The sequence below is a fragment of the Protomyctophum parallelum genome (assembly GCF_964188405.1).
Source record: "Protomyctophum parallelum genome assembly, chromosome: 17".
Taxonomy (NCBI): domain Eukaryota; kingdom Metazoa; phylum Chordata; class Actinopteri; order Myctophiformes; family Myctophidae; genus Protomyctophum; species Protomyctophum parallelum.
The window spans coordinates 13,782,976-13,806,092 of NC_139719.1; the positions used below are offsets into that span (position 1 = coordinate 13,782,976).

The 23,117-nt window shown below is 46.2% G+C and overlaps 1 protein-coding gene across 3 annotated transcripts in view; it reads left to right on the forward strand.

Annotated features, from left to right (window-relative positions):
* The window catches only part of LOC310875082 (zinc finger MIZ domain-containing protein 1-like), a 235,131-nt gene that overhangs the window by 34,813 nt on the left and 177,201 nt on the right, over window positions 1-23,117 (forward strand). For all 3 annotated transcript variants that reach the window (XM_083788135.1, XM_083788138.1, XM_083788136.1), the window contains exon 2: window positions 19,126-19,229. The gene's annotated coding sequence lies outside the window, so the exon portion shown is untranslated. The remainder of the gene's footprint in view (window positions 1-19,125; window positions 19,230-23,117) is intronic.

Below are 23,117 nucleotides of genomic sequence, written 5' to 3' on the forward strand. Positions count from 1 at the left end.
GGCGAGGGATTCCTTTTCGTATCGTATGCCCACATTTGCGTAACACCGTTGACCCCCACGCGTTTGTGACACACACACACACACACAAACACACACACACACACACACACACACACACACACACACACTCACACACACACACACACACACACACACACACACACACACACACACACACACACACACACACACACACACACACACACACACACACACACACACACACACACACACACACACACACACACTCACACACATTAACTTATTAAATGAAAGGGGAATCTTTGCATTGTATCCACCACCCCAACTCCCATCATGTGTGTTGTGTGACACTGGAGGATGGCGTTGGGTGTTTTCAATGGAAACCACATGAATGATTGATAAAGAGAAGCAAAGCTGCTTTAAGTCCCAGCTCTGGGGACATTAATAATGAAGAGCACTTTCAGTGCTTCACACGGTGGCACGGACTAGAGATTCCACATCGCCTCCTCCTCCAACTGTCATGTCTAGCAAAGGAAAATTGTGATTTTTCTATCGTATAGCGGCAGCCCATCGGACAGATTAGACAAAACAGTGGCGTGACATTTGAAGCCCTCGCGATGCTAGGAGCTGAAGATGTACTTCAAATAATGCCAGGCAGCTGTGCGTGCTTATATATATATATATATATATATATAGCCAGGGACAATTTTCGATGATATTGAGAATTTCCACGATATTGCAATAATATTTCTGCGATATTGAAATGGATGTACACAGTAGGTGATATATAGGAAATGGGAGGGAAGGGAATGCCTTTGTTAAAAAAACCATTCAGGACGGGAACACCTTTTGGTGTTTTTAAAGCATTTTTGGGGTCCTTGACGTGAAAATGTTTGAGCTGACATAGAAGCATGGGTTTTTCAGAAAACTGTCAGGATTTAGAAGGCATTTGTAGAATCGTCCTCAGGTCCAAATGGGTTTATTAATTTTCAGCTTCAACCAGCTGATGTCTGGCTGCTCAGATTGGGTGGAATGGAGCGGGGTGAGGCGTCGTGGTGTGGGGCTGACATAATGTGAATATTGTATGTCACGATATTTCCAAAACTGCAGTACTTTTCAACGGTACTCAGTGGTGGATAGTAACTAAGTATATTTACTCAAGTAATTACTGTACTTACGGTATGTTTACTCTACTGGAGTATTTTCAATCTTCCAACTGTCTTTTACTTCTGCTCAGCAAATATCCGTAGTACTTTTCATACTTTTTAAGTACATTTTGATACCAATACCTTTGTACTTTTACTCAAGTAAATTTTGATTACGGGACGTTTACTTGTAGTGTTGAGTACAAGTTGAGTTGGGTATTTCTATATTGCAGTATTGATACTTTTACTTAAGTAAAAGAAATGTGAGTACTTTTCCCCCACCACTGTCGATATTGAAACAGGAAAAGCCAAAGTGCAACAACAATGCAAATAATCCCAGTGATAGAGCAGGCTGCAGAGTGATTCAATTGGCCAGGCATGATGGCTTATCTTTATGGAAGTGATATGATGTAAGCATATGACAGTATACAGTAGGCTGGTCCCCATCCCATGACGTGATCTGAAATCGGGGCCGATCACGTCATTTTCAAATGATTGGGATCGGATCGGGAGCAAAAAAAACAAAACGTGATTGGGACTTCCCCTCTAGACCCTATAGTATCAATATTATATCCAATCACTGGATATTGTCTGTGATTTTGGATATTGCACTATATGGCGATATATATTTACAGATATACTGGATAGAATGTGTACCGTATTCGTATACCATGATATTTTGCCGGGACTACATTGTAATGTCAAATTCAGGGCTATTGCCTACCGGCTACTAGCATGATATGGTGTCTTCACTGTAGTAGGCTGCATTTAATCCATCCCAGCTTAACCTCTCTCTTTCCCCCTGCGGACGGGTGCAGTACTTAGTTTAGACATTGGTTAGACCAGTCATTAGTCCTACAACTACAGTACAACCTATCTCAAACCCTCACCCTAACCCTAACCTCCCACGGGGCAGCACACCTAAACCTAACCAGGGGCTGGCCAGGGGGAGGCAGTATATGGAACACTGCATGTTTTTTGTGATGGTACCTATACCCTAGGGGAGAACATGCAAACTCCACACAGAAAGGCCCTTTCGGCCAACCCCACCTTGCTATGCTCATAAGAATTCTGTTTCTACTGGGTAACCCTTTTGAGTCATACTGCCAGAGGTGCCAAAACACATAAAGGATGGTGGGTGGGGGGGGTAGGGTGGGTATAGGACAGAGTGGAAGGAGGCTTGGTGAAGCTGTTGCCTGCCGGGTGGGTACGGCTAGATCCTGTCGCTACAGTGGCTGGCTGTGTCATCCTGTCATTGTTTGGGCCTAACCCATTAAAATTGCCAAAGCAGCTGCGTCATTGTTTTTTTTGTTTTTTTTAGCTAGATTTTGACCACTTAAACCATTACTTTATGCTTTGGTTATTCAAAAATAGCAGATTCATTCACAACTTCATATAGCGTGGCACGAGAGTTTCCTTTTTTTTTTAAAGGAAACATTTTTAACTGAAATCTTTGCTTCTGGGGGGGAGGGGGGTGGGTCCCTGGAATTGAATATTTTGAGATTGGGTTCAGATTGGGGCCAAATACATTGTGTGTGTAATTCACAGGAAACCTTTTGAGCAGACATGGCAACATAGGTTTTTCAGAAAACTGTTCGGAAGACATTGTTGTAGAATCGTGTCTCCATGCAGGTCTTAATGGGCTGAAATCCCAGACACCCATTGTTCTAAAGCACACACACACACACGCACACACACACACACACACACACACACACACACACACACACACACACACACACGTCACACACACACATCCCGAGCATTTGGATTTGGTTCTGTCCGATCTCTCTGCACTTTGTCAAGTTTGCCCAGGTGACGGTCCTCAATAAAACGTTTCCATCAATTCTCCCACCTTCTTCCACACTTTGGCTGCATGCATGTCTCTGACCCCTCCCTTTCTCCCCATTGTGATTTGGGAATTTACGATGACAAGGAATATAACCCCCCGAATGTGCCGCGCAATTGGGGTTGTCGAGGCTTTCGTCTCCCTAGACTCAGAAGTGAAGGTTTGCTTGTGGACAGAGATGGCCTTGTCTTGTGGGGCAGGCTGTGGCTCAAGAGGTAGAGCAGGTCGTCCAATGATCCATGGGTCGGCGGTTCGAATCCCGGCTCCTCCTGTGTCGAAGTGTCCTTGGGCAAGACACTGAACCCCAAATTGCTCCCGATGTGCTGGTTGGTACGTTGCATGGCTTCCGCCGCAATCGGTGTATGAATGTGTGTGTGAATGGGTGAATGAATGTAATGCACAATCTATGTAAAGCGCCTTGGATAAAAGCGCTATATAAATGCACCATTTACCATTTACCTTGTGTAGGCCTTGTGTAGGCCGTGTGTAGGTCACAGACAGTCAGTTTCCCCAAACGTTTTCAGCTCGAGGCCGAAAAGATAAAGTGGATGTTGTTGTTGTGTTGTTCCTCGGGACCCAGACGTACACAAATGCATGATGAATGAGCCACTTTAAGGCATATTTAACAGTGAAAATCAGATCAGGAGCTGCAGCCAGGGGTCATCGCCTTGCTGGCTTGTGGTCGGACATTTTTGTCCAAATTCAATTTTTGCCACGGACGTACAACAACATGAGTACACAAACACATTAAGAGCCAGTCCTAAATGACCATTACAGGCCTGTAACCGTTGAGAGTGTATACAAATGGAACCAAATGCTTCCATTCGTACATTCTCAGAGTTAATGGCGGTCCTTGAAAATAATGTTTTTTTAAGGGAAACCTTTGCGGGCTGCTCCCACACTCGCCACCCTCCGTATTTTGTGTGTGTCTGTGTGTGTGTGCGTGTGCGTGTGCGCGTGCGCGTGTGCATGTGCGCCCCGCTCTGGTTATCTGCGATAGCGGAAGACATGCCTCACACGGTGGATCAAAGCTCCTCTGCCTTGTCTAAACGGAGACAACATGTTGACATGGACACAGTCAACAGTCGCACTGAGTCGTTTGCTTTGCGGAGGAGCAGGCTGAAGTGTCGGAGTGGCTCTATATACCCTCCTCCTCCGGCGGCTCGTGGGAAAAAAGCACTTTCGCTGAAAAGAGGGAGAGAGAGAGAAGCCCCTGACATTTTTGTTTTCCCAAGCATTGTTTGTCTTGTTTCATGTTGAGGGACGATGAGAACCTTGTACTGAAGGGAGAGAGAGAGAGAGGGAGGGAGGGGTTACATGGTTGAGCCATAGCTGCTCAATTGGTTCACTGTGGAAGGAGGCAGGCATCGGACTTGATATAAGCCAAGTGGTTCCCAACCTTTATTTCTTTTCTTTTTAAGAGTTGCTTTTGGCTTTTATTGATAGTTCTAAGTGAAGATGGACAGGAAAGAGGGAGGGGAGACATGCCAGCGAAGGCCGTCATGAACGGGACTCGAACACGCAACGCGCTTTTTAAATCTCTGGGACCCCTAAATTAAAATGCTCAGTGTTCATTCTACTGTTGAGAGGGACAGGCCTACAAATGTCAAACCTACGCGTCCCATTTGGTACCATTTGTACCCTGTCAGAGTTAGAGACATGCATGCTTTCTGTCATGCATGCTTCTCTCATCATTATTATTATTGTATCACAAGCTTCTCACCAACGCCACTCCGTTTCTTTCCCGTCTGCAGTGTGAGTCTCACTCAGAGACAACAAACAGCACGTTCCTCTGTTTGGCAACACTACTGTAACCTTTGGTTCAAAGGTGGAGCAGCATGTCTGTGTGTGTGTGTGTGTGTGTGTGTGTGTGTCCGCGTGCGTGCATGCTATTTCCCCAGTAAAGACAACCACTCCCATATACATAAGCTCCCTGTCCCTGGCGTGTGTCCCTTGCACCGTAGTCATTATTACGCTCTCACACTGAGCACAGTAATTGGTTAGGATCGTAATAAGTCATTATAGTACAGCGGATAACAGGAGTGGCTCTGTTTCAATAAGTCATTATAGTACAGCGGATAACAGGAGTGGCTCTGTTTCAATAAGTCATTATAGTACAGCGGATAACAGGAGTGGCTCTGTTTCTTAAGTCATTATAGTACAGCGGATAACAGGAGTGGCTCTGTTTCTTAAGTCATTATAGTACAGCGGATAACAGGAGTGGCTCTGTTTCAATAAGTCATTATAGTACAGCGGATAACAGGAGTGGCTCTGTTTCAATAAGTCATTATAGTACAGCGGATAACAGGAGTGGCTCTGTTTCTTAAGTCGAAGAGTGGCCTTCGAAGATGATTTGTACCAAATTTCACGCTTGTATCACTATGTGAACGATTCTGAGACCCACAATGTGGCTGTTAACCGCCGCACTAGTGACACTGAGACTCAGAAAGTAGCACTGATGTGGTTTTCTGTGCAAAATCAAAACAAGTAATACAAACAAATAATTCCACCATTAGTGTGTGTGTGTGTGTGTGTGTGTGCGTGCGTGTGTGTGCGTGCGTGCGTGCGTGCGTGCGTGCGTGTGTGTGTGTGTGCGTGTGTGTGTGTGTGATTGGTCGGGAGGGGTCACGCATCCCCATTATTCAAGCTATATACTGCCAAATAACAATTTGAATGTAATCATCTACAATTAATTGAATCCTTAATTTGTCCTTGATTAAAGTAGAGCGGGGTGCGAGCATATGGCTCTAATGGTTCACTACGCCGCTAGATGCTGCTTCGCTGTGAACATTACTCTGTTACAAGTAAAAGTCTAGAATACAAAATGCACTTGAGTAAAAGTACAAAAGTGTTGGCATCGTGTTCTTAAAGTACCAAAAGTAGAAAGTATACTCGTGCAATTATATCCATTTCAAGTTCTCAAATGTATAACAATCTTTTGTAAATAGCAGAACTACAAGCCCACAATGCATCGCATTGCAGCCTTTGTGAGCTTGTAGATTGTCTATTTTCAAATGGCCAAAATGTATGTAGGGTATGTAGTGTTTAATGTAGCCTATATTTTGTAATAATAATGAAAATCTATAAAGTAACTAGTAGTAACTAATATCGTTTTTTCTTCACATGAATGTAGTGCAGAGAGTTCTTCACCTGTCTGTCTGTCTGCGGTAGAGCCTGACTGTCTGTCTGCGGTAGAGCCTGTCTGTCTGCGGTAGAGCCTGACCAAGCAGAGAGTTCTTCACCTGACTGTCTGTCTGCGGTAGAGCCTGACTGTCTGTCTGCGGTAGAGCTGTCTGTCTGTCTGCGGTAGAGCCTGTCTGTCTGCGGTAGAGCCTGTCTGTCTGTCTGCGGTAGAGCCTGACCAAGCAGAGCCTCCGTCTCATCCTCGGCTTGTCATGGTGACTATTAAGACTAATGGCGGCAGCCTGTGATAAGCACAGTTAGCCCAATTTATGACCCGAGCGGTCGCGGCGACGGCATTATTTCCACTTTGTGTGTTCTTCTGCCCATGCGTTTAATTTTCATCCCGTCAGGAGTGTGACGTGAGAGAGAGAGAGAGAGAGAGAAAACAAGGGTGGGGGAGAGAGCGAGAGAGGGGGGAGAGGGAAAGGGAGGGGGGGAAAATAAGGGTGGGGGGGAGAGAGAGAGAGAGGGGGGGGGGGGGGGGGGGGGGGGGGGGGGGGGGGGGGAGGGTGGGGACATGGTAGGAAAGGAAGGGACGATTATTAATGAATATGGCACTTTTATTAACCACTTGAAACCCCCGCATCCCTATTCTGGGCAGCTTGTAGATCTGCTATAGAGCTAGATTTGTATCAACTACTGTATATGGAAGGTTTGAGTGGTGCTGAATTCTCAGCAGTAAATTAAAATATCTGCCATACGTTAAAAATAAATATATATATATATTATATTTGCACACTGTATATATACACTGTGTATATGTATATATACACACTGTATATATACACTGTACATATATAAAATGTATAAGAAAATTGGAGTCGTGACCCATACAAATTGGTCTGTGAGCCACGAATGGTGTAGAAGCATGGACCGTTTGGGACCATGTGTACGCGTGCAGCGGAATGAATGAATGTCTTCCTGACGTGACATGAATGAATGAATGTCTTCCTGGACGTGACATGAATCCTATTGGACTGAATTGAAGCTATGATCACATTGCTGTATGGCCAATCGGCACGATGATGATGCTTTGTTTGCTGCTGTCGTCGGTGTCTCCCCCCCCCCCCCCCCCCCCCCCGAGTACCCCCCACCCCCACCCCTCAGGGTGGGGGTGGGGTGGGGGGAGATGTCATTTCAAATAAACCCTCTGTTCGTTGTGTATGGATTCAGTCCCTCATTGTCAGTTGTTTGTCGTCATCTTGCTGTCGTTTTCTCTCCATCTCCCCCTCCGAGTTCCCCTGTGTTCCTCATGCTCATGCCTGCTGTATAGGCCGTCTGATTCCAAATCAATATCACCATTATTATTAGCATTTTATTTTGCCTTGATTATCATGATTAGTGAACGATTATCATTTTTCAAAAATGTAAAAATAGCAAATCTACAAGCTGGCGACGTGTTGTGTGCTATATTATGTTTGCAGCCGTCACACCGCCGTCATTTGTACATTGAGGTGTAACACTAATCGCTTTAGTCGATCATAAAGAAACGATATGAATTTCTCATGTCGATGTGTTTATAACAGAGGATTAGGAAAATAATATATCGGTTAAATAAGTGAGGGGCGTTCTTATCCATCATATTCTGGACAATCTCATTGCGTTCTCACTTTTTTTCATCGATGTTTGTGTTTACACAAACCCCCAAAGCTGGACATAGGGGGGGGGGCTAAATAATAATTTTAACCTCACTCGGTGGCGCGCTATGAGCTTGTAGGTCTGCTATTTTAGAAAAATCGTGAAAATATTTATTTCAGAAAACTGGAGGATTTCGAAGATTTTTCTTTAAATGTTGCCTAAATGGGTTAAATAAAATATATACATATATATTAAAAAACCTCATTTATTGGATCAACCCACGTGAGCAAGAATAAGTCTGTTATCGGCTCTAAAAGTCGATCACGTCAATACATCCTCAGTTAATTGCCCAGCAGCCCTAATGTGTGTGCAACCTGCCCCCCCCCCCCCCCCCCCCCCCCCACTGCCACATGGCCGGTATTAGCCGATTTCCTGGAGCTCACCGGAGGGTGCCACATAGGAGTACTTGTGTGCCTCTCCTCTACCCACCCACCACCCCACCCACCCCTCCTGTCTTTCTTTTTAGAGTGGCCCGCTTAATGCATTGTAATGGTTGACCATTATTTACGCAGGGGATAAACAAAGAGAAGCGAGGAATTGATGGAGTAATCCACTCAGAGTCATTAGGCGGCGAGATGGAGGGGAGCTGGTGGGAGAGCAGCTAGCCTCCTCCTCCTCGTCTCTCCTTGTGCCTCTCGAGTGGAGTAGCTAATGGAAGTGGGAGTCATTAACCCATTTAGACCCCAGGACCATTCTACAAATGCCTTCTAAATCCTGACGGTTTTCTGAAAAACCTAGTCGTTCTCCAACATTTTCATGTCAAGGACCCCCAGAAACATATGTGTAATTGGCCCGCACATCTCCTTCACTCCATTATTGATGTTGCTTTTCCCTCTCCTCTCTTCTCTTCTCTTCTCTTCTCTTCTCTTCTCTTCTCTTCTCTTCTCTTCTCTTCTCTTCTCTTCTCTTCTCTTCTCTTCTCTTCTCTTCTCTTCTCTTCTCTTCTCTTCTCTTCTCTTCTCTTCTCCTCTCCTTTTCTCACCCCTGAGGGTCCTCGGCAAACCAGGCGTGATTCCTGGTTGGGTGGGGGGGTGACGGCACCAACGTTAGCTATAGCACCCACCCCAGCTACTACTAGACACACACACACACACACTGTGAGCTGTGTATAAATATTTGAGGTTGCACTTAAATGCATTGTTGTGTAATGAGAGACACTCGTGTAGTTGTAGTAGCTGCGACGTTGTTGGTTTTTCTTCCCCTCTTGAATCGACATCGGAGATCCTCCCCGGAGCATTAATCACTAATGAATGAATGTATATCTCTGCGTGAAACACTGGATCACCATGCAGTCACGGGGCGTACAGTATACGTAGTGTAAAAGGAACCGACCGGGGAGAGAAGCTCTGGCTAGCTCTGGCTGCCAGGGCCATCGTGGTTGTTGAATATTATGCGCCGCCGTCGCGCGTCATCGGTGTCGCTGCGTGTCGATAAAACGGCACACCTACAGACCTTGTAGGTCTGCTGTTAAGACGCGCGTGGCCCGATGCGCGACACCGTGTGAATCAGGCTCAGAGGAGGAGAGGAGATGTAGGCACGTGGCTCTGACCACGATGCACTGCTTATATTATTATTGGCTCTGGAAATACTCACAATACCGTCCTCCTCCTCCTCCGGAAACCAGGAGATTGTGTTTTCCCCTTCCATCTTTCTTGTGTTGTTTGTGTCTTTCTTCTCCTTTGTAATGTTCTCTCTCTCTCTCTCTTCCCTCGGTTGTTTTTTTCTTCTGTTTTCTTATTACGAGAGGAGAATGAAAGGGAGATGGAGGAAGAAAGGGGTTGAACAATGCAGATGCAGGTCCTCAGCTCTTCCCCCGGTCCCTGTGACAGATCAAGCCTCATTACACCCACCTCTCCATTGCAATTGGCTCTGGATGCCCCCCTGTTTCTCTCTCTCTCTCTCTCCTCTCCTCTCCATCACAGTCATTACGTTATGGAGTCTTTGGTCCATAGTAGAGACACTCCTGGGCTCTCTCTCTCTCTCTCTCTCTCTCTCTCTCTCTCTCTCTCTCTCTCTCTCTCTCTCTCTCTCTCTCTCTCTCTCTCTCTCTCTCTCTCTCTCTCTCGGGGCCATACAGTGAAATGTCTCATCATGGCCAGGTGGTCAGCAGAGGATGTTCTGGCCACGGAGGAGGCGTTGCAGATGAAACGGGACAGACATTATTTAGAGGAGGGTGTAAACTAAAGGCCTTATTCAATCATACTCCAGTTTTAGGTGATAAGGTGATCACCGATAGGGTGGTTAGTAAAAAAACAGAGCGATGTGTCTGGGTGAGCGGTGAGTCGCTTACCAGTTACCACCACGACGCGACGTCATGTTGTAATTAGAGTATGAATCTATGAATAGGCCTTAATAGTTCATTGAACACATTTACGTAATTGATGAAACAACTGATAATCACTATATATATATCATACATCATACCATACCATTACCATATTATATTATAACAAGTAATCGAACAAATGGACAGCCCTAGTCTGGACAAAACGTGTGTCTTTGGTTTATGTCTCTGTCTCTCCATGTCCCTCGATGGCAGCAGCAGCTATAGCTAGAAAATAAAGAGACAAACACACACATTGCTGTTGCTGTTGAAAGGAAATAAACACATGCTGTATAATATGTGGACATAAATATAGATTTTCACCCCGGCCTTTGGCACAACGATGAATGCCAGCCAGGCGATAATTAGTTTTTATCACATAACAGCCTTTTTTTATTCACAAAGGCAATGCCAAAATAGCCGTTGCTCAACATTAATATGGTTAACGAACAGAACACATAGAATAGAACTTTACTCTCAACGGGGCGTGAAATGGTGGTCCTGCCGGAATTCCACAACTGTGCAGGGAGGGATTTTGCTGAAAACATGGCCAGCCTGGCTGGCCACCGCGCAAGCCACTCTGTGAACCGTCAAAGGTGGCCATTTTCCGCTCCCTGTTTTGGTTCCTTTTCTGTGTGGGATAAACTCCACAAGTCTCCTCTCAGCCGTGAATTATTTGACCACGTCGTCTGCAGCGACTGCATTTGGCGGCTGATTGTCGTCCATGTTGAGTTCTGCTCAAAAGCAGTTATTGGCCAGTGAGGTCACTCTCATCGACACAGTTGATTGATCAGTTGCCATATCAGCCCAAGGGCTTTATACACCAGCTGACCAATCACCACACGCTTATCACCCTCTCTGAGACATACATACAGTACATGCAGACAGACAGACAGATCAGTATATCATGTATCTAGGTTTGAAACTGAATTTACTGAAAAGTAAATGGGGTGCATGTGTTTGGTCTGACGTACTAACAGTCCTAGGACACTCACTCAAAACCCAAACCTAACCTCACAGGAAGCCACACGTTATAGTTAAATCTGCCACTCATGTCTGGAGCCACGGGTTAGTTTGAACCTGGCCACGGGTTAGTTATAACCGACCGTGCATGTCGGGAGCGATGGTGTTGTCGGACTAATGCCTGTCGGACTGTTAGTATGTCTAACAAACGTATGCACTCCAAGTAAATGTCCCGGTACTTAATGTACTTTACACCACTGCAAAAATGTCCCATGGGTGAGTGTTTAAGCTGTGTTGTATATTGTGGTGTGAAGTAGCTTAGCTGCCCTGCCATCTTAGCCGTTTAGCGTTGTGTTGTACATATTGTGGTGTTAAGTAGCTTAGCTGACCTGCCATCTTAGCCGTTAAGCATTGTGTTGTACATGTACATATTGTGGTGTGTGAAGTAGCTTAGCTGTCCTGCCATCTTAGCCGTTTAGCGTTGTGTTGTAGTCGATATTGTGGTGTGAAGTAGCTTAGCTGCCCTGGCATCTTAGCCGTTTAGCATTGTGTTGTAGATATTGTGGTGTGTGAAGTAGCTTAGCTGCCCTGCCATCTTAGCCGTTTAGCATTGTGTTGTAGATATTGTGGTGTGTGAAGTAGCTTAGCTGACCTGCCATCTTAGCTGTTTAGCATTGTGTTGTAGATATTGTGGTGTGAAGTAGCTTAGCTGACCTGCCATCTTAGCCGTTAAGCGTTGTGTTGTAGATATTGTGGTGTGTGAAGTAGCTTAGCTGCCCTGCCATCTTAGCCGTTTAGTGTTGTGTTGTAGATATTGTGGTGTGTGAAGTAGCTTAGCTGCCCTGCCATCTTAGCCGTTTAGTGTTGTGTTGTAGATATTGTGGTGTGTGAAGTAGCTTAGCTGACCTGCCATCTTAGCCGTTAAGCGTTGTGTTGTAGATATTGTGGTGTGTGAAGTAGCTTAGCTGCAGTAGCTGCCATCTTAGCCGTTTAGCGTTCTAAGTGCTTGATGCCACACTGGGGAGGTGTGCACAGTGTGATCAAAATTATCTGTATTCATAGAAAGAAAACACATAATTGGTAGCCGCTCTGATGGCCATGGGCATGCGCATGCGCAGTGCACACAACACTCGCACACAACACTCGTGTTGCATGCAACAATGTGTCCATGGTTTTGTGTGCGTGTGTGTGTATGCGTGTGTGCGTGCCACACAATCACACAGTGATTACAGGAGTGATGGCTGCACTGCATCTGTGGCAATCAGTAGAGTGAGAAATGGAGAGCCAACGGAGCTGATGTGTCTCATAATCTCTAATGTGCCACAGAATGTGATTCCCTGGATAGCGTCAGTCAGTGGCTGTTCACGTTGGGGGAGAATCTAACCATACAGGAATAATCGGGGCCTCGTGGGATAGCTAGTGGTTCGGGGCGCCCTCACACCTGTACGTCACACCATCCGACCCATATATGGAGATCTCTGTATCTGTCAGTTCTTTAACTGTCCTTTTTCTGTCATCAGTTTATATGCCCAGATATGTGCATGCCCCCGTAATATACTTGGTTACTGCATCCCAGCCAACATGTGAGTCATCCTATTCAAAAGGAGGCATTTAGACACTCGTCTGGCTGCCAGCTTTGGGTGTTCACCGTTGTGATGCAAGCTGATTAAACTAAAAAGGTACCAACCCAGGAGGCAGAGGTCAATGCTCTGCCATTATTTCGTTTTTATGCTTCTGCAAATGACGAACCTGCTGCTGCTGCTGCCGCCGCTCCTCCTCTCCAAACATTACCAGCAGCTTGTCTTTCAAACGTTTGTGAAAAGGTGTTCATCATCATCGCGCTTTTCACTTCAAGTGCGGCCGTCTTTGGAGGATGACGACGAGTCTTTTGAAGAGCAGAAACGCGTGTCGCACATTGATCTTGCGTGTCTTGGCTGTATTAACAACAGGGTGGCGGCGTGTAAAGGAACCGTGGCGGCGGGTTTGCGGTGCCAAGGTAACTAGCGGTGCTGGTGGCGGTCACTGCCGGGTCAGTCAGTGTTTCAGAGCTGTTATTTACTGAGAGTCGTAATTAAAATCTGTCCTTCCGCCCCCCCCCTCCTCCACATCCCCCCACCGTTTCTGAGCCGCAGCTTTTGAAGAAAACTTTCTCATAGCTCTTTTATAAGTGAGTTTGATGTATGCTGAAATTTCACGAGGTAATTTAAATTGCTTGCCAATGTGTGCTGCTGGTGCCTGACACTTTCAAGTGATATAGCAAAGCAAGCAAAAAAAACCAAAATAACAGTCTCAAATTCAGTCAGCAAATAGTATCTTAAATAGCTGTCATCGGCCAGAACGTTGTAGCCTAGTTCCCATTTCTCCAATCATCGTTGGATCACATTACTTAGTTTGTTTTTCTCTCCCCCCCCCCCCATTTACATCACTTTAATGATTGCAGCCTTGATTTAGGCAAAAAAAACGAAAATAAGAAACAAACACACACACACACACACACATACACTATATTCCCTGTGGGATCCTCATTTTGCAACATCTCTACCTCCATACTCCTCGCCCGCTTTTTTTTTTTTTTAATAAGAAAATTGGCTCTAATGTTCACATGAATGTCCATACAAAACACACGGTATTACTGTTTAAATTGGCTCTAATGTTCACATGAATGTCCATACAAAACACACGGTATTACTGTTTAAATTGGCTCTAATGTTCACATGAATGTCCATACAAAACACACAGTATTACTGTTTAAATTGGCTCTAATGTTCACATGAATGTCCATACAAAACACACAGTATTACTGTTTAAATTGGCTCTAATGTTCACATGAATGTCCATACAAAACACACGGTATTACTGTTTTTGAGTTAAAATGCTAATGTGCTCCTCCGGTGGGAACAACAGCCAAGGGGGAGTTGTCTGGGTGGGCAGGCTGCCTAGTAGTAGTGCCTCTCTCTCAGGAGTGGAGCCAGGTGAGGTGAGCCTTCTCCCCAGGTGTCCCTGATGCCATTGTCTATAGCGGCTAGGGGGGGGAAGGGGTTGGTGGTGCCACCCACAAGCTCTGTGGGTGGCACCCACCCCCAGGCGCTGTGGGTGGCACCCACCCCCTAGCCGTACCCAACCCCCCTTCCCGTGCCCTTCCCACCCCAGTGCCCTGCTCAACCTGTGGGGCGGGACCCACAGGGGCGGTCCCGGTCCCCACACGATTTGGATTCTTAATAGGTGGAAAAAGAAGGAAAGAAAGAACGGAAATAAAGACCATTACTGCATCTAAAGTAATCGTCAAACTATAGTACAGAAATTGGTCAAAAATTGGCCAAATTGTCAAATAATATAAAGAAATAGTCACAGATTTTGAAAACAGCCTATCTACAGGCTCAGGCGTGATGCGTTGGGAGGCGAACGGCTGTTTTCAGGACCCCACTCCCCAGTTCAAATGTGACTATTTGGGGGGGTCGGGGGGGGGGCACTCACGACCTGAAAAGGTTGAGAACCACAGTAGACAGAGTTCTGAAAGTGGGACAATTAGGAACAGTTTGATTCCACTATTATTTCACCAGCTAGATCCCAACTGAGATAATGTATTATAGAAGAATGACTAGGTTTCACTCTCTCCACTGTTATCTCTCCACCTACAGTACCTACAGTTATAGAAAGCTGTTCTCAATCCAACAACAAAAAAACATTTATTTTATTTCACCGGCTCGAGGTTCATCGAAATGACTTTTCAGATCACTGTTATCTCCCCAGCTAGTCCTAGACTAGGTCGTGTTTAGAGTAGTCTTATGTAGTGGTGGGTGCAAATGCAGGCTATGCTGCTGTTTCACACCTGGCAACAATCTGTACAATGAATTTGAAACTATACAAAGTAAACTATAGGATGCCAGGCATCTTTTTACATACAGTAACATGCCATCAAAATGAACATCGTTAAGCCTGATTTATACTCAGTTGCACGCTGGTGTTGTGTGCAATAAATAGAAGATCTACAAGCTCACTTTGAGTTGCTTTTAATTTATCAGTCCTTTTTTCTTCTACTGCACTATACATCTCAATTATTTGAAAGCTTTAGCTTCAAGTTACTTTGGCTATTTTAGATTATTCAACCAATTAATCCCTATTTTATACTTTGTATAATCAATAAAATGTGTGTGAAGTGAGGGGCGCTCTTATGATCATACATCATCTCATTCCGGCCCATCACAATTTGCGTCCTCACTTTTGTCTTCAATATTTCTGTTTACGTAATGCTTGTGTTTACACAAACACTCAAAACTAGTCATGGGTGGTAATAATAATAAAATAATAAAACTTTATTTGTATAGCACCTTTCACGACATGAAATGCAGCTCAAAGTGCTTTACAGAGCAATGGAGAAAGAAAGAAAAGAAAGCAAGGCATAAAACATTAAAATAATAGCAGTAATGCAATACAGTGAGGGCATGAATAACAAGGAATTTAAAATATCAACTAAAAGGAAGAGTGTAGAAGTGGGTCTTGAGCTGTGCTTTAAAAGTGTCTACAGAGGCTGCCTGTCGAAGGTACAGTGGGAGTTCGTTCCACGCCGTCGGCCCGCAGAAGCACAAAGCTACTTCACCGTGTTTTTTTGTTGCCATTTCTTTAGGCACAGCAAGCAGGCCAGCAGTGGAAGACCTGAGGGGCGGTTTGGGACATATTTAGGCAGGCAGTCATGTATAGGTATAGGAAAGGTGCGAGACCATTTAGAGCTTTATAAACAAGTAAAATAATTTTAAAATCAATCCTAAAAACAACCGGAAGCTAATAATGTTCTCTCATCTTAGTTTTAGTTAAAACGCATTTTAGACAAGCTTGCTGATTTGCATTTTTTCCTGAAAACCTTTGGGAAAATAAACTTGTATACATTTGTGCTTTGATTAGAGGACTTTCACCTGTATAACCACTGCCACCAGTATTTCTCTTGTATCGCTGGCTCTTCCAGCACTGTGTTACTGTGCTAAAACATGTTGTAACGCTGCCTCTTCCAGCACTGTGTTACTGTGCTAAAACATGTTGTAACGCTGCCTCTTCCAGCACTGTGTTACTGTGCTAAAACATGTAACGCTGCCTCTTCCAGCACTGTGTTACTGTGCTAAAACATGTTGTAACGCTGCCTCTTCCAGCACTGTGTTACTGTGCTAAAACATGTGGTAACGCTGCCTCTTCCAGCACTGTGTTACTGTGCTAAAACATGTGGTGTCGCTGCCTATTCCAGCACTGTGTTACTGTGCTAAAACATGTGGTATCGCTGTCTATCACAGCACTGTGTTACTGTGCTAAAACACGTGGTATCGCTGCCTATTCCAGCACTGTTACTGTGCTAAAACATGTGGTATCGCTGCCTATTCCAGCACTGTGTTACTGTGCTAAAACATGTGATATCGCTGCCTATTCCAGCACTGTGTTACTGTGCTAAAACACTTGGTATCGCATGCCTCTTCCAGCACTGTGTTACTGTGCTAAAACAAATCAATTGTGTGCAGTGAGTTGAGCCTCCGTTTCCTTTTCTTTCCCCTATTTTCTTTCTTTCCCTTTTGGTTTCTTTCCGTCCCTCCTCGTCATTATGAAGGGTTTGCAGCGCGGAGCACATTGATTTCTCACAGCCTGGAAAAGCTGCTGATGAATAGCACACAGAGCTATCTGGGGACAATCTGCCGCTAGGAAAAGGAGGCGCCCACGTCAGCGTTGCCAGATGTTGTGGGAGAGAAACGAGCGAACGAACGCTCACAATCCATTCTAAAATAGCTGCTATCTGACTACGATGCGTTGTGAGCTTGTAGATCGGCTATTTAACCCCCAAAATATTGAGAGAAAAAAAAGAAACAATCTTATATGGGGGGGGGTCAAAGCATTTTCAGATGGAGGAAGCAAGACAAAATAAGAAACCACACTTTAGAAACATTTTTTTTTAAGCAATAAAGTGTCTTTACAGAAAAATAAGCCCAAAGTCACTTAGAATAAGCAGTCATGGCAACACTGCACCCAGTACCCTTCTCTCTCTCTCTCTCTCTCTCCACCGCGACCCGTTGAGCCACCAGCACTCTTCAGCGTGCCACACTTCCAACAGAGGAGAAATGCTGCCTGAAAATCTCGTGTGTGTGTGTGTGTGTGTGTGTGTGTGTGTGTGTGTGTGTGTGTGTGTGCGTGCGCGTGCGTGTGTGTGTGCGTGTTTGTGTGTGTGAGTGTTCGGGGGATTAAAAAGAGCCTTGCCTTCACCCACTGAATGTGAAATGATACCTTGTGGTGGTTAGACAGCTATTTAGAATATATGGAACATTAGCCCCGGTGCTGTCGAGCTAGCAGAGAGAGAGAGAGAGAGAGAGAGAGAGAGATGGTCAGCATGTTGCGTGTCACTGGAAGTACTCCCTGATAAAAATGATACTAACGTAATACACTTACACTAAGGACTTGGGGGAGGTGTGTGCGTGCTTGTGTGCACGTGTGCGTGGCAGCGTGGGGAGTCGAACAAATTGTCGCTGTCGAGCAGAAACCTTGTATCTCTATGTTTCATCTTTTTACATATATATACATACTGTATATAATATAAATCGTTTTGTTTCCTAAATGAATGCCCTGTTCTTTTGTTTTTTTTAATCCTTTTTATCCCACGATTTTGTAACCCATTTTTCACCCCTGTGTCAATTATCTAATGTGATCCTGGGCTCTACACACCCTCCGCCAACCTGGGGAGAGCAACGGACTTGAACTCATGCTTTCTTCATGCCTGAGTGTTCAAGTTGCTCCTTTACACCTGACAGGGGGGAGTTTCCCTGGTTGGACGTAGCGCGTGGAAGGAACACGTTATTCCAACCAGTTCCTTTCCCCTCCATCAGGCGTCCCGGCTGGCCAGGGGGAGGCAGTTTATAGACCAGTATTACTGCATGTTTTTTGTGAGGGTACCTACCCTATGGGACACGGGGAGAACATGCAAACTCCACACAGAATCCCCTGTTTTATACTTTGTCTTGTGACCGCGTCGTGCAAAAGAAGCCAAGATAAGCTCATGGTGCATTTGTGCCACAATGCATGGTTGTGAGCGTCTAGAAATGCTATTGTAGCTATTTTCAATTCTTATTCTTTCATTTGTTTTAAGTCGTCTGAAAATGTTCCTGACATGCCCACAGCTATAGGGAGGCCAGGTGTGGACACGGCGTGAACCTAGCCGTGTGAGGTGAGCTCGTGTGTAAAAAAGCACCACACACACGCCCGCCCGCCCCCGCCCCGGTTTATCACCTTTTCGCTACATCATCAAAGTAGACATTTTGTCAGGAGGACTTATAAACTTATTGGCCATATGCACAGCCATGCCAGCCAGGCGCTAAGCGCTAAGCTATAGAGAAGGGCCTTCTGTTAATAGGCTTACGTGTCAGTCAGGAGTGAATTGTGAGTGAACCTCCCTCCTCCTCCGCGGTGGATGTTTACGGCACTACAGAGATTATGTGAAGTACTGTATCCCCCCCCGCCCGCCCTCCCTCCCTCCCTCCCTCCCTCCGCTCGCTTTTTGATTTGTCCTCTGTGTGCACGAGAGCGTGAAGGAGCTTATGGTCTCGGTTTATGCTCCGTCGCGCGACGGCGTCCCGCCGCGTGCGTGCCGGAAATGGCCAATCTACAAGCTCACACAGTGCCGCACAGCGACGCGGTGTGAGCTTGTAGATCGGCTGTTTCTGCCGCCGCGCCGGGTTATGTGTGAAGAGACGTTAACATACCGGAGGACCGACACCGGTGGTCTGGTATGTTTGGTCCATTAAATACCACTCACGGTAAACTTGACATTACTGCAGAGCGAGTGTAGCCTATAGCCCTACCGCCTGTGAGTTTGATATCGGAGCCGAGCCAATGGATTCCACTCATTTCAGTTACCGCTGTGAGAATGAACTCGCTGTAGACAGAGGCTTGAGATTCTGCTGGGTTTCAGTGTTTTTTCCCTCAAACGTTTTTAATATCAAAAGGTTTGTCTGTTTTATGTACAAAATATTGCAGGAACTTTGAACAAACGGTGTGTTTCTCCCACTTTTTCTTGGCAGGCAGAAGAGGTCCAGGGTGCTTGGAGAGGTCCTTCCTAGCGTGTGAATGGGTGGGGAGGTCCTCCGCCGTGAAGAAGAATCCAGGATTAAAGAAGACAACAAAGGTGGGTCCCATTTCTCTAACTCCAAAAAGCTGTTTTCACGACTGCAGGGCTGCGCCTGCAGGGCTGCGACTGCAGGGCTGCAGGCTCAGGACTGCGACTGCAGGGCTGCAGGCTCAGGTCTGCGTCTGCAGGCTCAGGGCTGCGACTGCAGGGCTGCAGGCTCAGGGCTGCAGGCTCAGGGCTGCGACTGCAGGGCTGCAGGCTCAGGGCTGCGACTGCAGGGCTGCAGGCTCAGGGCTGCAGGCTCAGGGCTGCGACTGCAGGGCTGCAGGCTCAGGGCTGCGACTGCAGGGCTGCAGGCTCAGGGCTGCAGGCTCAGGGCTGCGACTGCAGAGCTGCAGGCTCAGGGCTGCAGGCTCAGGGCTGCGACTGCAGGGCTGCAGGCTCAGGTCTGCGTCTGCAGGCTCAGGGCTGCGACTGCTGGGCTGCAGGCTCAGGGCCGCAGGCTCAGGGCTGCGACTGCAGGGCTGCAGGCTCAGGTCTGCGTCTGCAGGCTCAGGGCTGCGACTGCTGGGCTGCAGGCTCAGGGCTGCAGGCTCAGGGCTGCGACTGCAGGGCTGCAGGCTCAGGGCTGCAACTGCAGGGCCGCAGGCTCAGAGCTGCGACTGTAGGGCTGCAGGCTCAAGGCTGCGACTGTAGGGCTGCAGGCTCAAGGCTGCGACTGTAGGGCTGCGCTGTAGGCTCAAGGCTGCGACTGTAGGGCTGCGCTGTAGGCTCAAGGCTGCGACTTTAGGGCTGCGACTGTAGGGCTGCGCTGTAGGCTCAAGGCTGCGACTTTAGGGCTGCAGGCTGCAGCTACACATTGATGTGTGAGACTCTTCGCAGAATAATCGATAATTTTATTATTGCTGTGTGAATGTGGGAAGCTGGCGTCGACTGTCGACTGTCGACTGATGGATGATCCATCGTCAAACGCTTTGAGCACTTGGCAAAGCACTATAAAATGCAATTTTATTATTATTATTATTATTATTATTAACAGACGGCGTGTCAGAGCAAATTGATATGAAGAATGAATGTCACCCAGATATGGGCACTACATGTCCACCCACAGCATGATGTGTGTGTGTGTGTGTGTGTGTGTGTGTGTGTGTGTGTGGGGGGGGGTCTTACAAACTAGCTGCTTATGAGACGTCACATCTGTTTGTGTTTACGCTATGCTCCAGCTCCATAGACAGACAGACAGACAGACAGACAGACAGACAGACAGGACTTGTCCTGACATAACACACACACACACACACACACACACACACACAACCACACAGAAGGCCAGTGCCTCACTGAAATGCATCACATGCAAAAAGCCACCAGTTCATCCTCTTCTGTTCATCCTCTTCTGTGCGTGCCCACACTTGCGCGTGCCTGTGTGTCGTGCATTGCTCCACTAACAGGGAGAATTATGTGTGTGTTAATATAGGAATGAAACTGGTCCATTCACAATGCCTCTTAAGCCCGATTTATACACTGTTTGCACGCCAGAAATAGCGGATCCATAAGCCCACACCATGTCGCTGTGCGACACGGTGTGAGATTATATATATCGGCTATTTCCGGCGCGTGGCCTCGACACGCAACCGAGGGAAAAAATATAAATCATGCCTTTTACACAATACAGTTATGGCTTCATGGCTTAGGAATTGGGACATACAGTTGCGTGTGTGTACGCGCACACACACACACACACACGCACACGTGCATGCACACATGCAGATAAGAGTGGTTAATCTTGATTAGACCAGTGTCAATGCGGAGAAACACAGTGACCTAACGAACATCTGGCCAGCACACAGCTGAGTGGGATAAACCAAAGCCATTGCTGTGTGTGAGTGTGTGTGTGCCTGCGTGTGTGAGTGTGCGTGTTTATGCATGTGTGTGTGTGTGTGTGTGTGTGTGTTAGGGATGTTAATCCATTAATCAATTGTTAATAAATTCTTCAATTAAACTTAACTCATTCGCTGCCTAAATTGTCTTTTGACGTCTTTTGATACTTTGGTCCTCTGATCGTCTTTTGAACTCTTTTATATTTATTGTCACGTTGCTGTTCTGCACCCGTCTGTATCGCTCTGGTTGCCGTGTGACGGAAGTAAACGGCAAAAAAAACAGAAGTGAAAAGTCAGCGAGCTTATGATGTCTATGGAAACGATTTTGTCAAGTTCTATCATTGGGAGGTTTACTGTGAATGTAATGATGTCTGCGCCCGGCACGCGCGTGGCTGAGGAATACACGTGGGCCGGTTGGACAAAAAAATTGCGCCCCTCAAAAATCAGACCTGTCTGAAGTGAGTGGTGCAACAGTGACACTTGCTATTGTGTCTGGTAGTCTGTTCTGTACTGTTACACTAAAGCTCAGCTTCCCATCATGCACCTGTGCACAGTGTGAAGCTCAACAGCGCCACTTTGTCACCTGTTGGTACCCTAAAAATACATGATACAGACAGACAGACAGACAGACATCGATAGGGACAGACATTGCTGGTCATTGGAGTGGCTGCACCCCTTGAAAGCAGAAGTAGCGAATGCATCCTCCGGCACCGGCAATCAGCCGCAGCGCTGCCGGGGGAAGGTGGGGGGGGGGGGGGGGAATTATGACACTGCCGCTCTGTGCCATGGCAGTGTCGGCCTTTCAGGCGGCCGCCGGTCCAGGCGCCATAACAGCCGTGACCGTGTACCGTAGCGTAGCATGCGTGGCTCCCGGTAAGACACATGCGTGGCTGGTTGAAACTCACCCGTTGCTCCCGACATGAGATGCCGGTTGAAAAATCACCCGTGGCTTGGGTTAGGGGCAGGGTGTCGGCAAAATGGCCGCCGTGAATTGTGGTCCTTAGGTTGTACCCTATTCATCAGTATTAACAGACTGCAATACAATGCAAATATACTGCAAACGTATTGGCCTAAAACTCAGAAGGATCCTAAGGTTTATTCACAGAGAAAGTAAGTCCTTAGAGCATTGGTTTTCAACCAGTGGTCCGTGGACCACCACTGGTCCTTGAGGGGGTTCCATGATGGAGACCCTTATAGATCTTTAACTCTGAGCGTAAAATGAGCCAATGGTACCACTGACATCCATGGAATTGTGGACACAATCTTATCCAACGACAACAACATATTCTGTCCTGTGGCTTAGACGGTGGTCCAGGCTCAAAATGCAGAATAAACTAGAACTGCACTCTGTCGAGTGCATACTTGCTTGTTACACACTAGTAGGCCATAAATGGCCAACTAGTGCGCAAGAAGAGCGCGCAAGTACTTTCGACCGCTGTAGGTGTAACTATTTGTTACCTACCTACTTTATGCATATAAACACCTAGTATTATTAAGTATGGTTCAAGTTTCTATCTATCTAGATTGAGAGCTAGTCATACGTATACTATATACATAATCAGTAAAAATAAAATAGCAACTTGTGCCTGATCTGCTGGGACCACGTGGAGTACGTGGTGTGTATATGTATGACTAGCTCTCAATGATGACGTAAGACATACGTATACATATACGTATACTATATAGAGTATGTAGTTGTAAATTGATTAGCGGTATACTGTGGTTACTTTGCACCAAAAACCGTGACAGCCGTCCCGCCATTTGATGTTTATGCAAGAAAACAGCAAATCTGTGCCTGGTTTGCTGGGACCAAACGACCACAAATGACCATATTTCTTACGTCATCATTAAGAGCTAGTCATACATATACACACCACGTACTCTGGTCCCAGCAGATCAGGCACAATTTGCTATTTTATTTTTACTGATTATGTATACGTATGACTAGCTCTAAATGATGACGTAAGAGATATGGTCATTTGTGGTCGTTTGGTCCCAGCAAAACAGGCACAGATTTGATGTTTTTCATAAACATCGAATGGCGGGACAGCTGTCACGGCGGAAG